A 12786-nucleotide genomic window follows, 5' to 3' on the forward strand; every position below is an offset into this window, starting at 1 on the left:
AGGGAAGATCCCCTGAAGGAGGGAATGGCAACCCACTCCAGTATTCTTGCCTGGAAAATCCTACAGACAGAGGAGCCTGGCTACAGTCCATGAGGTCACAAAAAGTCGGACATAACTGAACAACTAACACTTAGTCTAACACTAGTGGCAATGCCCTTTCCAGTGTGAGATAATTCTCTTGACATTCATGAAAGTACAGACCTGCTTTGACTTGGACAAAAAGCAAGAGACAGTGAACGCTTAACAGGGAGTTCAGACCTAGAAGGCAGGAAATTACTTACTGTATTAATCAACATTTGATAAGCACCTCCTGTGTGCAGAGACTGATTCAAGCACTGTGGAGAATAAAGAATATTTCATTAGTTCACATTATCATTTTGTTGTCATATGCCTATTTTCTGATTGAAACCTTGACAGAGCAATTCTTGTGCTTCAGTCTATTAGTCTGTCTAGTAATATTTTCAGATTTGGGTTAATATTTCTAACTCCTAGGACGTGTATGTCATCTACCCAATCTACAACACCACTCAACTTGTAGTACTCAGGAGTTCCCCCTTCTAGATTCATATATGCTTTCTAGATGAGCCATATGAACAGATAACCAACCTGAGTGTCTCTTTTTCCAATCTTGGACAAAGAATATCTACAATCATGGGGGAGCAAGGATCCCCACAGGGTCCTGCTTGGTTTTATTTCCTATTCTTTTGAGAAAAAATCCATTAGAATATTGACATATATGCTGAACCGTTTACTGATTTCTTCACTCATTTATTCAATAGTATTTATTGCTGGAGTACCAGGTTTACAAAGATGAATAATATAGGTTTCTTGACTTTGAGACACCAAATATCATTGAGCAAAAGTAGAAATCACCAGTGACAGGACAGTTTAATGTGTGAATTAGCAGTGTTGCCAAACTCAGGTTTGGCTGCTCGCTGCTCAAAAGTCAATAATTGAGAGGCAAATATCAGTAGAAAGGAAAGATGAAGGAAAGATGCTTTAATAAGAAAAGTCAGCAATCTAGGGAGGAGGGGGACTCATGTCCCAAGACCAGATCTGAAGATTCTATTCAGCCATGATAGTTTTTAAAGGGTAAAAGAAGCAAGAATCTCAATGAACTGAGACAGGAGTTTGGGTTCTGCATCATTCTCCATTGTCTGAAGATTGGCTGATGTTATCTTGCTTGAGTGATCTGCCTATAGGACATCTAAGGAGGGTGTTGAGGGTAGAGAGCAAGTCATTTTTAAACTACTTCATTCTTCATTCTTCTTTTTATCTAAGAAGAGTCAAGAGGTTAGGCAAGACATGGTGTGTGTTCAGGAGAGCATAAGACAGGAGTTAGTTTAAATTGCCTACCAATCAATTGTAAAGGAAATCAGTCCTGAATATTCGTTGGAAGGACTGATGCTGAAGCTCCAATACTTTGGCCATCTGATGTAAAGACTGACTCATTGGAAAAGACTCTGATGATGGGAAAGATTGAAGGCAGTGGGATAAGGGGATGACAGAGGATGAGATAGCATCACCAACTCGATGGACATGAGTTTGAGCAAGCTCTGGGAGTTGGTGATGGACAGGGAAGCCTGGCGTGTGGCAGTCCTTGGAGTCGCAAAGAGTCGAACATGACTGAGCAACTGGATTGAACAGAAGTGAGTGATATCATTCCTATAATTAAGTTCTTTTAAGGTTAAAGGGGGACAGAAGTGGGCAAACAGGAAAGGGGCAAAAGAGCTACTTTGAACAAGAGTGTGTAGAAAGCTGAAGGAGTCAGTTGCCTTGGGATGAGAAGAGGAAAGTGAAACATTTAAACTTTGTCTTAGATCACCTATGGAGAGTTCTCCAGGTAGAAGGGGAGCCTACACAAAAGAATATATGCTCAGGAATTGTAATTATGTAGCCTGTCAGAGTATTGTTTATTTGTGGGTAGATAAACAATAAGGTTTAATGTAGGAATTGATTAACATTGAAGGACTGGTTTTCTTCTGAATAGAGTGAGGTTCCTGGAGCAAAAGAGAGGAGAATCATTCTTATACAGAGAAACATTACAAAATCAAGTGGGCTAAAGACAATTTTATATTCATGCATTCGGATACTTGCTTTTCACATTGTTTGTTTTGTTGTTGTTTAGTTGGTCAGTCATGTTCAACTCTTTGTGACCCCGTGGACTGCCACATGCTAGGCTTCCCTGTCCTTCACCATTTTTTTCTTTTTTTTTAATTTTAAATTAATTTTTAAATTTTAATTGGAGGCTAATTACTTTACAATATTGTAGTGGTTTTTGCCATACACTGACATGAATCAGCCGTGTGCGTACATGTGTTTCCCATCCTGAACCCCCCTCCCACCTCCCTCCCTATGCCATCCCTCAGGGCATCCCAGTGCACCAGGCCTGAGCACCCTGTCTCATGCATCAAACCTGGACTGGCGATCTGTTTCACATATGATAATATACATGTTTCAATGCTATTCTCTCAAATCATCCCACCTTTGCCTTCTCCCACAGAGTCCAAAAGTCTGTTCTTTACATCTGTGTCTCTTTTGCTGTCTCGCATATAGGGTCATCAATACCATCTTTCTAAATTCCATATGTATGCATTAATATACTGTATTAGTGTTTTTCTTTCTGACTTACTTCACTCTGTATAATGGGCTCCAGTTTCATCCACCTCATTAGAACTGATTCAAATGCATTCTTCTTAATGGCTGACTAATATTCCTTTGTGTATATGTACCACAGCTTTCTTATCCATTTGTCTGCCGATGGACATCTAGGTTGCTTCCATGTCCTGGCTATTGTAAACAGTGCTGCAGTGAACATTGGGGCACACATATCTCTTTCAATGCTGGTTTCCTCAGTGTGTATGCCCAGCAGTGGGATTGCTGGGTCGTATGGCAGTTTTATTTCCAGTTTTTTAAGGAATCTCCACATTGTTCTCCACAGTGGCTGTACTAGTTTGCATTCCCACCAACAGTGTAAGAGGGCTCCCTTTTCTCCACACCCTCTCCAGCATTTATTGTTTGTAGACTTTTTGATAAAAGCCATTCTGACCGGCATGAGATAGTACCTCATTGTGGTTTTGATTTGCATTTCTCTGATAATGAGTGATGTTGAGCATCTTTTCGTGTGTTTGTTAGCCATATGTATGTCTTCTTTGGAGAAATGTCCTTCACCATTTCCTGGAGCTTGTTCAAACTCATGTCCATTGAATTGGTGATGCCATCCAACCATCTTGTCCTCTGTCGTTCCCTTCTCCTCCTGCCTTCAATCTTTCCCAGCATCAGGATCTTTTCTAATGAGTCAGCTCTTCACACCAGGTGGCCAAAGTATTGGAGCTTCAGCTACAGCATCAGTCCTTCCAAAGAATATTCAGGGTTGATTTCCTTTAGGATTGACTGGTTTGATCTTGCAGTCCAAGGGACTCTCAAGAGTCTTCTCTGACACCACATTTTGAAAGCATCAATTCTTTGAGCTTCAGCCTTCTTTATGATCCAAATCTCTCATCCATACATGACAACCAGAAAAACCATAGCTTTGACTAGATGGACCTTTGTTGGCAAAGTAATGTCTCTGCTTTTTAACATGCTGTCTAGGTTTGTTATAGCTTTTCTTCCAAGGAGCAAACATCTTTTAATATCATGGCTACAGTCAGCATTTGCAGTGATTTGGAACCCCAAGAAAATAAGATCTTTCATTGTTTACATTGTTTCCCCATCTATTTGCCATGAAGTGATGGGACCAGATGCCATGATCTTAGTTCTGTGAATGTTGAGTTTTAAGCCAGTTTTTTCACTCTCTTCTTTCACCTTAATCAAGAGGCTCTTTAGTTCCTTCTCGTTTTCTGCCATAAGGATGGTTTCATCTGCATATCTGAGGTTATTGATATTTCTCCCAGCAGTCTTGATTCCAGCTTGTGATTCATCCAGCTGGAATTTCACATGAGGTACTCTGCATGTAAGTTAAATAAGCAGGGTGGCAACATACAGCTTTGACATACAATGCAGATAGTGGAGTGCAGTTTATTACACAGTCAGGCCCAAGGCAGAGTCTCCTCTTAGCCAAGGACCCCGACCAACTTTTGTGAAAATCTTATATACCTTAAGTGTACTGCTCAAGCCCACATCCCCAAATTCCTTCAACCTAGCTTGGAAAGTGTTAAAGGAAGATACAATCTGGTTACAGCCATGATTCATAATCAGAAGTGTTAGTTGGTTATACAGTGTAGCCTACACCAGTGGGTGCCATAAAGATTACAAAGGTGATTGACTACTTATGCAATTATTACATTCTTTTTGATGATGGGAAATCTTGGTGTGGAATCTGGCATTTATCAGTCCAGGAGGCCAGTTCAGCCATAGGTATGTTATTTCCATGGCTACCAGGCACATAATCCAAAGCTCACTGAAAGTGCAAGATGGAGTTTCCTTCTTTTTCAAGATGGAGGCAGCTCGGCCTGTTCCTTTCCTCCCTCAGTCCGTTGTTCCCTGTCCAATTCTAACTGTTGCTTCTTGACCTGCCTACAGGTTTTACATATGTACGGTAAAAAACCTTACAGGTAAGGTGGTGTATTAAGTAAGGTGATCTGGTATTCCCATCTCTTTAAGAATTTTCCACAGTTTGTTCTGATCCACACAGTCAAATGTTTTAGTATAGTCTATGTTGCAGAAGTAGATATTTTTCTGGAATTCCCTTTTTTCTATGATCCAATGGGTGTTGGCAATTCATCTCTGGTTCCTTGTTTGTTTATAAAGTTCTAATTTAAAATTACTTCAAGACCCAAATATTCCTTTGATTGTGCATATATTATTGAACTGGGACAGCATGACTAGAATAATCTTGGTGCGGCCATATCTTTATTTGATTTTTCTCCCCTTCTTCCAGGATTATACACTGACTGTGAGCAGCCAGACCAAAACCTCTGTGGCCAAGAATAAGGGCTGGGTGAGCCAAGAGTGAAGGGGCAACAGATGTTAGATGACTCTGTGGTCAAGGCAACAGCATGTTTGACCTCATTGCCATGAATGATTACTGAATTTTTTAGACTAGGGGAACTCGGGTAAATGACTGCTCTTGTACTCAACTGACCACACTGGAGATTTGTGTGCCCACTAGCCCCCAGCTTGTTTTGGATAGACTAAGCAACCCAGGGGGCAGAGGAAGCTAGAACTTAGTGCTGCTTTGGCTTTCTTTGTAGAGTGAATTTGTTGTTGCTTAAATTTGTTTTAAAATATCTTTCCATTCCTGAGATTCCTCTTCATTTTCCTATTCAAATGGAAATCCTCCACATAAGTGCATAGTTCTTTGGATGCTGCTGAGGGAAAAAAGAATGGAGAGTTTACTTTTTAATGCTTGTTATAAAATGTATTATAGTTAATATTTTGGGTGGTAAATGAAGTGGACTCACTAACACACATGTTAACATCTTTGCTTTTAATGTGTTAGTTGAGATAGAAATATAGTATGTCAGAGTATATATGAGTTGCCTTTCCCCTGGAAAATTTGCTTGTGCACTGCACTGGTAATATCAAAACAAAACATTTCATGTAAGATATTTTCTAGTCCTTCCATCCCCTGTATCTCTAAGCACATTTTTGTTTACCTTGCATGATTATAGTGGCATTCCATAATCCACCTTTGTTTCCATCAGTCACAGATAAAAATCACTGTCAATAATCCATGGTAGCTTTCATTTAATAAATCATATATTCTGGACTTTTTTTACTCTTCTCTTTATTTGGGCAGCCATTATTTCTACCCACTAAGAAAAACTGATATAGAGAATGAGAAATAAGGATCAAAGTGCTTTGCAAGACCTGCAGTGTGAATATATACTTCTTAAGAAGCAGGATCAGATGCCATACTGTTAGAAGAACTCTACACTTATTAATTCAGTTTCTCTAACTGTAATTCCCAATCTATAATTCAGTTTTCAAATGAGCTAAATGAAGCCTAGAGGTTTTAAGTAACTTGCTCAAGACCTAATTGAGTCACTAGAGCCTGAATTCAGGCACTGTGTGCTGTTAACCATTTTGCTACAAATAACTTCTGAGTTTAATGGGGAAAAAAATCAGTTTTCTTGATTGGGTTTACTTGGTAAAAGATAATTACCTTATGAAATCTATTTTTATTTCAATTCTCCTGATTTTATAAGGAGGACTCATTTAAGTGTGCTTAGTGGTACTGTACTTAGTTTCAAAGAGATGAAATCAGGTGGCTGTACTCTGGCACACTAAGCAGCTATATTGAGACTCATGACTAACACTTGGCTAGACCCCTCATCTGGTACTGGGCCACAGTAAGCACACCCCCCTGGCTGAACTCAGAGATTCAAAACATTCAGTCTTTGCACATTAGCAGACTTCTGCTTTGTTCATACTAGTGTGGATTTTACTTAAAGTACAAGGCAAATATGCATGAGGCTTTTCAGAGGAAGATTGTATTTGGAGGGGTATTTCATCTTCAGGTTATTTAAATTGGATGTTGTTAAGTAGTTAGAACAAATGAAAACCTCCATATGTTATGTAAATTAGAAATTATGCAAAAGAATACAATAATAGTGGCTATTGGTGGTGGTGGTGGTGGTTTAGTTGCTAAGTTGTGTCCAACACTTGTGACCCCATGGACTGTATGTAGCCTCCCAGGCTACTCTGTGCATGGGATTCTCCAGGCAAGAATACTGGAGTGGGTTGCCATTTTCTTCTCCAAGAGAGGCTATTGCAACTCCCATAAAAAGAGAATATTGAGCAGTAAGTAGTAAAAGATGTTATGATTGGAAGCTTAGGTTCAAAGACCATCTGATACTTACTAACTATGTGATACTGAAGTCTCTGACTTAGTTTCCTCATATATAAAATGATGATGATAATGGCACCAATGTCATAGAGTTATCATGACTATTAAATCAAGTAATAAATAAAAAGCATATACAGAGTGCTTGTCACATAGTAAGGTCTCAATGTTAGGAATTATTGCATTCTTGAGAATGTGTATATGAATTGCTATTTGTCTTAATTATACCATGACTGACTTCAACCAATAAGAACTTGTTAATAAGCCATTTGTTTATACCAACTATCAATACCCAACCAATTAAATTTAGGTGATAGTTGATGTCATATATGTTTGTTTACAGAGTGAATTACCATGGTGGGTGCCTTATGATACAATTAAAAGAATATAGAGAATGAGAGAATGAGATAGAAATATAGATAAAGTTCTAAGAATGGGTGAGTCTATGACAAGGCCAGAAAAAAATTGAATCAGTGTATGTATAATCATACATACAGGCTGAGTCCCTGGTGGCTCAGAGGGTAAAGTGTCTGCCTGCAATATGGGAGACTGGGGTTCGATCCCTGGGTCAGGAAGATCCCCTGGAGAAGGAAACAGCAACCCACTCCAGTACTCTTGCCTGGAAAATCCCATGGACGGAGAAGTCTGGTAGGCTACAGTCCATGGGGTCGCAAAGAGTCAAACAGGACTGAGCAACTATCTATCTATCTATCTATCTTATCTATCTATCTATCTATCTATCTATCTATCTATCTATGTATAATCAGCAATGTTTATCAACACTGTATGAGAAATATAATGGATTTATTTGTCTGTTTAAATCTCTTAATTAAAAATGAATTAGAGGTGACTGAACCAAAAAACAGACTATAGTGTTCCATATTTTGTGAACTGGTAATCAGCCCACTTTAAAACATCAGATTTATTTTTAAATTCTCCATGTTATTATCTGCTATTCATTAGCATTTACAAATGGTTACTAAATAAATTTTAAAATGTTTGAAGAAACCAAAGACTTCATATGCCACGAGTGTATTCTGGAAAAGCTGGCCAATTTTCCCAAAAACTCAGACTACTAATACAAAGTACTAAAAATAATAAACTTTTATAGAATTCTTGCTTTACTATACTTCTATGACTTTTTACTGGAATGCTTGCCACATGTAACTTGCTAGAATCTTTGGGTTTTAATCAGTATACTGATTTTACTCTTGTATTAGGAAGCTACCCAAACACCCAGTTTGGTATAACTCCTGCTTCCTTGAATGTCTCAGAATTAAGTTTATATAAGCTGTGAATTTATAGCTTCTCATCAGATTATAGGAAAACATCTGGAATACAAAAGCAAAGTGATTTCTGTGATAAAATTGAGGAGTCTATTGGGAGTGAGAGTGGGCTGGTCCTTTGTAGGACATCCCAGACTTGGAATCTATACCATGTGACTTTACAGTGTGGGCTTAAACATATCTTTTCCAGGCCTCAATATTGTTGTGTCTGTTGATGTTTTAACTGTTGTCCATCTTATGGATGGGGGTAGGAATATGCTGATTTGGAGACTAGAGAAACTAAGAAACCATTCACACCAAGTAAGCTAATGCTCCATAAACATTATTCTTGAAAGCAGAGATGAGGACTAAGTTGTACCAAATGGAATTTGCAATGGAGAAAGCATTCTGCTGAGCCAGTTGTTTCTGTGTTCTTTAGTAAACAGAACAGAAAACTGAAGACTTTCTTCAGTGCCAAACTATTTAATTGCGTACATAAAACTTGCATGAAATATTGACAGCATTAGTTTGAATAGCCTGGGAAACCCCATGGACTGAGGAGCCTGGTAGGCTGCATGCAGCCCATGGGGTCGCGAAGAGTTGGACACGACTGAGCGAATTCACTTTCACTTTTCACTTTCATACACTGAAGGAGGAAATGGCAACCCACTCCAGTATTCTTGCCTGGAGAATCCCAGGGATGGAGGAGCCTGGTGGGCTGCCATCTATGGGGTCGCACAGAGTCGGACACAACTGACGTGACTTAGCAGCAGCAGCAGTTTGAATAGACTGATCTGTAAAAGGGATAGAAGCCCAAAGTATGTGATTGAATGATGGGAGAAACTCATTAAGGACTGTTGCTCACTCTTAGGAAGCAGCAGGAATATTATCTAGGTTTTTCTGATAAATCTGTATGCACTTGAAGAGAAAAAGTGCCATTTTGCAGTTATACTTCTTATCATGTATAATTGTGTATTTTCACTTTGTATGAAAGTGAAAGTCACTCAGTCACATCTGATTCTTTGCAACCCCATGGACTGTAGACCACCAGGCTCCTTTGTCCATGGAATTCTCCAGGCAAGAATACTGGAGTAGGTAGCTGTTCTCTTCTCCAGAGGATCTTCCCAACCCAGGGAGTGAACCCAGATCTTCTGCACTGCAGGGGGATTTTTGCCATCTGAGCCCCCAGGGAAGCCCTTCACTTTGTATGCACACTACCAAAATGGGGTCACAAGGACTATCCTACAGTGAAAAACTAAGGAAAAAGGAAAAGAAAAATCTACCAATTGTTAACCTAATTTTTTTTTTTAATTAATTAATTTATTTATTTTTTTAAATAAATTTATTTATTTTAGTTGGGGGCTAATTACTTTACAATATTGTAATAGTTTTTGCCATACATTGACATGAATCAGCCATGGGTTTACATGTGTTCCCCTTCCTGGACCCCCCACCCACCTCCCTCCCCATCCCATCCCTCTGGGTCTTCCCATTGCCCCGGCCCTGAGCCCTTGTCTCATGCATCGAACATGGAATGGTGTTCTGTTTCACATATGATAATATACATGTTTCAATGCTATTCTCCCAGAACGTCCCACCCTCACCTTCTCCCTCAGAGTCCATAAAATTGTTCTATGCATCTGTGTCTCTTATTCTGTCTCGCATATAGGGTTATCTTTGCCATCTTTCAAATTCCATATATATGCATTAGTATACTGTATTGTTGTTTTTCTTTCTGGCTTACTTCACTCTGTATAATGGGCTCCAGTTTCATCCATCTCAGTAGAACCGATTCAAATGTATTTTTTTAATGGCTGAGTAATATTCCATTGTGTTAACCTAATTTTTGTCAGACACTGTGCTATTTCAGTATATCTTTTATTTCAATATGCCCCATTCAACCAGTCCATCCTAAAGGAAATCAGTCCTGGGTGTTCATTGGAAGGACTGATGCTGAAGCTGAAACTCCAATCCTTTGGCTACCTGATGTGAAGAACTGACTCATTTGAAAAGACCCTGATGCTGGGAAAGATTGAGGGAGGGAGAAGAGGACGACAGAGGATGAGATCGTTGGATGGCATCACCAACTCAATGGACATGAGTTTGAGTAGGTTCTGGGTGTTGGTGATGGACAGGGAAGCCTGGCGTGCTGTAGTCCATGAGATCGCAAGGAGTTAGACACGACTGAGCGCCTGAACTGAACTGAACTGATTGAAGCCCTATCAAAGCCTATTGGGCCTCCCAGTGGCACTAGTGGTGAAGAATCCACCTGCCAATACAGGAGACGCAGGAGATGTGAGTTCAATCTCTGGGTCAGGAAGATCCCCTGGAGGAAGAAATGGCAACCTGCTCCAGTTTTCTTGCCTGGAGAATCCCATGGACAGAAGAGCCTGGTGGGTTACAGTCCATAGGGTTGCACAGAGTTGAACATGACTGAAGTAACTTAGCATGCATGTATCAAGGTCTATTACAGGTCTCACAAATAGCTGATGGATTTTTTTTTTTTTAGTTCAGAAAATAATTGTTTGGGCTGTATAGTGTTATCCTGTGCAGAGAAAGCTACTAAGAATCTAATTTTACAAATGAAGTCACTGATACTAAAAAAAATTGAGTAAATTGTTTCCATACCTAGTATTTGATTCTGAGAGACTGAATGTATCAATGGACAATGGCCAGACCATATATAAAAATTGATTGCTGATCTATTAATACAACCTGTAGCAACCAGCCCAGGAAGCCAAGCCACTCTCTGCAGTAATGTAGACTAACAGAGATTTGCTCTCATATTTTATTCTAAAAGTTTTATGCCTTTACCATTTATAGTTATATCTATGATATATTTAGTTAATTTTGTATGTGGTATTAGGAAGTGTTTCTTTCTTTTTTTTTTTTTTTTTTTGCATGTGGGTATCCAGCTTTCTCATTAGAATTTGTTGAAAAGAATATTTTCAACTGGTTGAAAATCAATTGACTGCAAAAGTGAGCTTTTAAGTCTTCTGATCCATGAACATGAAATGTCTTTTCATTTATTTATGTTTTTATTAATTTCTATCTGCAATATTTCATAGTTTTCAGAGCATAAATTTTGCATGTAACTTGTTAAATTTATTGCAAAGAATTTCATTTTTTAATGCTGTTATAAATAGAATTATTTTCTTGATTTCACTTTAAGGTTGTTTACTGCTAGATATAGAAATTCAGTCAGTATTTGTGTATTGATACTTTACCCTGTATGCTTGGTAAGCTTGTTAATTCCAATTATGTTTTTATGGATCCCTTAAGATTTTTCATATAAACAATCATGTCATCAGTAAATAGAGATATCTTTACTTCTTCATTTCAAACCTGGATGCTTTTTATTTATTTTTCTTGTCTAATTTCCCTGGCTAGGACTTCTAGTAGAATGTTGATAGAAGTAACAAGAGTAGGCATCCTTGTTTTGTTCCTGGATGTAGTGTAAAACATTCAGTCCTTCAACATGAAGTATGATGTTAGCTCTGTATTTTTCACGGATTTTCTTTATCGGGTTCAGAAAATTTCCTTCTTTTCTGATTGAATGTTTTTCTCTTTGCCCGTTTAACATCATGGAAGACTGTTCAGTTCAGTTCAGTTGCTCAGTCGTGTCCAACTCTGTGCGACCCCATGAACCACAGCACACCAGGCTTCCCTGTCCATCACCAACTCCTGGAGTTTACCCAAACTCATGTCCATTGAGTCGGTGATGCCATCTAACCATCTCATCCTCTGTCATCCCCTTCTCCTCCTGCCTTCAATCTTTCCCAACATTGGGGTCTTTTCAAATGAGTCAGCTCTTTGCATCAGATGGCCAAAATATTGGAGTTTCAGCTTCAACATTAGTCCTTCCAATGAACACCCAGCACTGATTTCCTTTAGGATGGACTTGTTGGATCTCCTTGCAGTCCAAGGGACTCTCAAGAGTCTTCTCCAACACCACAGTTCAAAAGCATCAATTCTGTGCTCAGCTTTCTTTATGGTCCAACTCTCACATCCATACACGACCACTGGAAAAACCATAGCCTTGACTAGACGGACCTTTGTTGACAAAGTAATGTCTCTGCTTTTTAATATGCTGTCTAGGTTGGTCATAACTTTCCTTTCAAGGAGGAAGACTGTTAAATTTTGGCAAATGCTTTTTTTGCATCTCTGGAGATAATCATGCAATTTTGTCCTTTGCTCATATGTATTATTACATAAAATAATTTCTGGCTATTAAATAAACCTTACATTTATTGGATAAATTTCACTTGATCGCAGTATATAATCATTTACTTTAGTAAGAATATATTAATGTATAATAATTAAAATATCTTGTATTATATGTTCATTCCCTTTTGAATAATCTGATGTTATTGAAGCTTATCTTAATTTAATTAATTTTTTCATTAAAGATAGAGCTGAGAAAGGACAAATCAGATTATTCTGTGTCATGTGTTTTTTAAAGCACTCTTTAGAGAGTAAGAGAGATTTTAAACCTAAAATGAAATTGAAGCTCCTACTCTAAGGGAATACTTCTTACATTGTTAATGTACTGCTGTGGCTCATGAGCCTACAAATGATCAGGAGGAACATTCAAATAGAAAGAAGAAATAACTGAAGAGTGCTGGAGGAAATAGCAGGTGTTGCTGAGTAACAAACTATGCCAAAACCCAGTGGTTTAAAACAATAGTTAGTTATTATTTTTCATGACTTTGTAAGTCAACTTATCTATGCTAA

Source organism: Giraffa tippelskirchi, chromosome 1 (genome assembly GCF_054371585.1).
Source record: "Giraffa tippelskirchi isolate mGirTip1 chromosome 1, T2T-mGirTip1v1.2.pri, whole genome shotgun sequence".
NCBI lineage: Eukaryota > Metazoa > Chordata > Mammalia > Artiodactyla > Giraffidae > Giraffa > Giraffa tippelskirchi.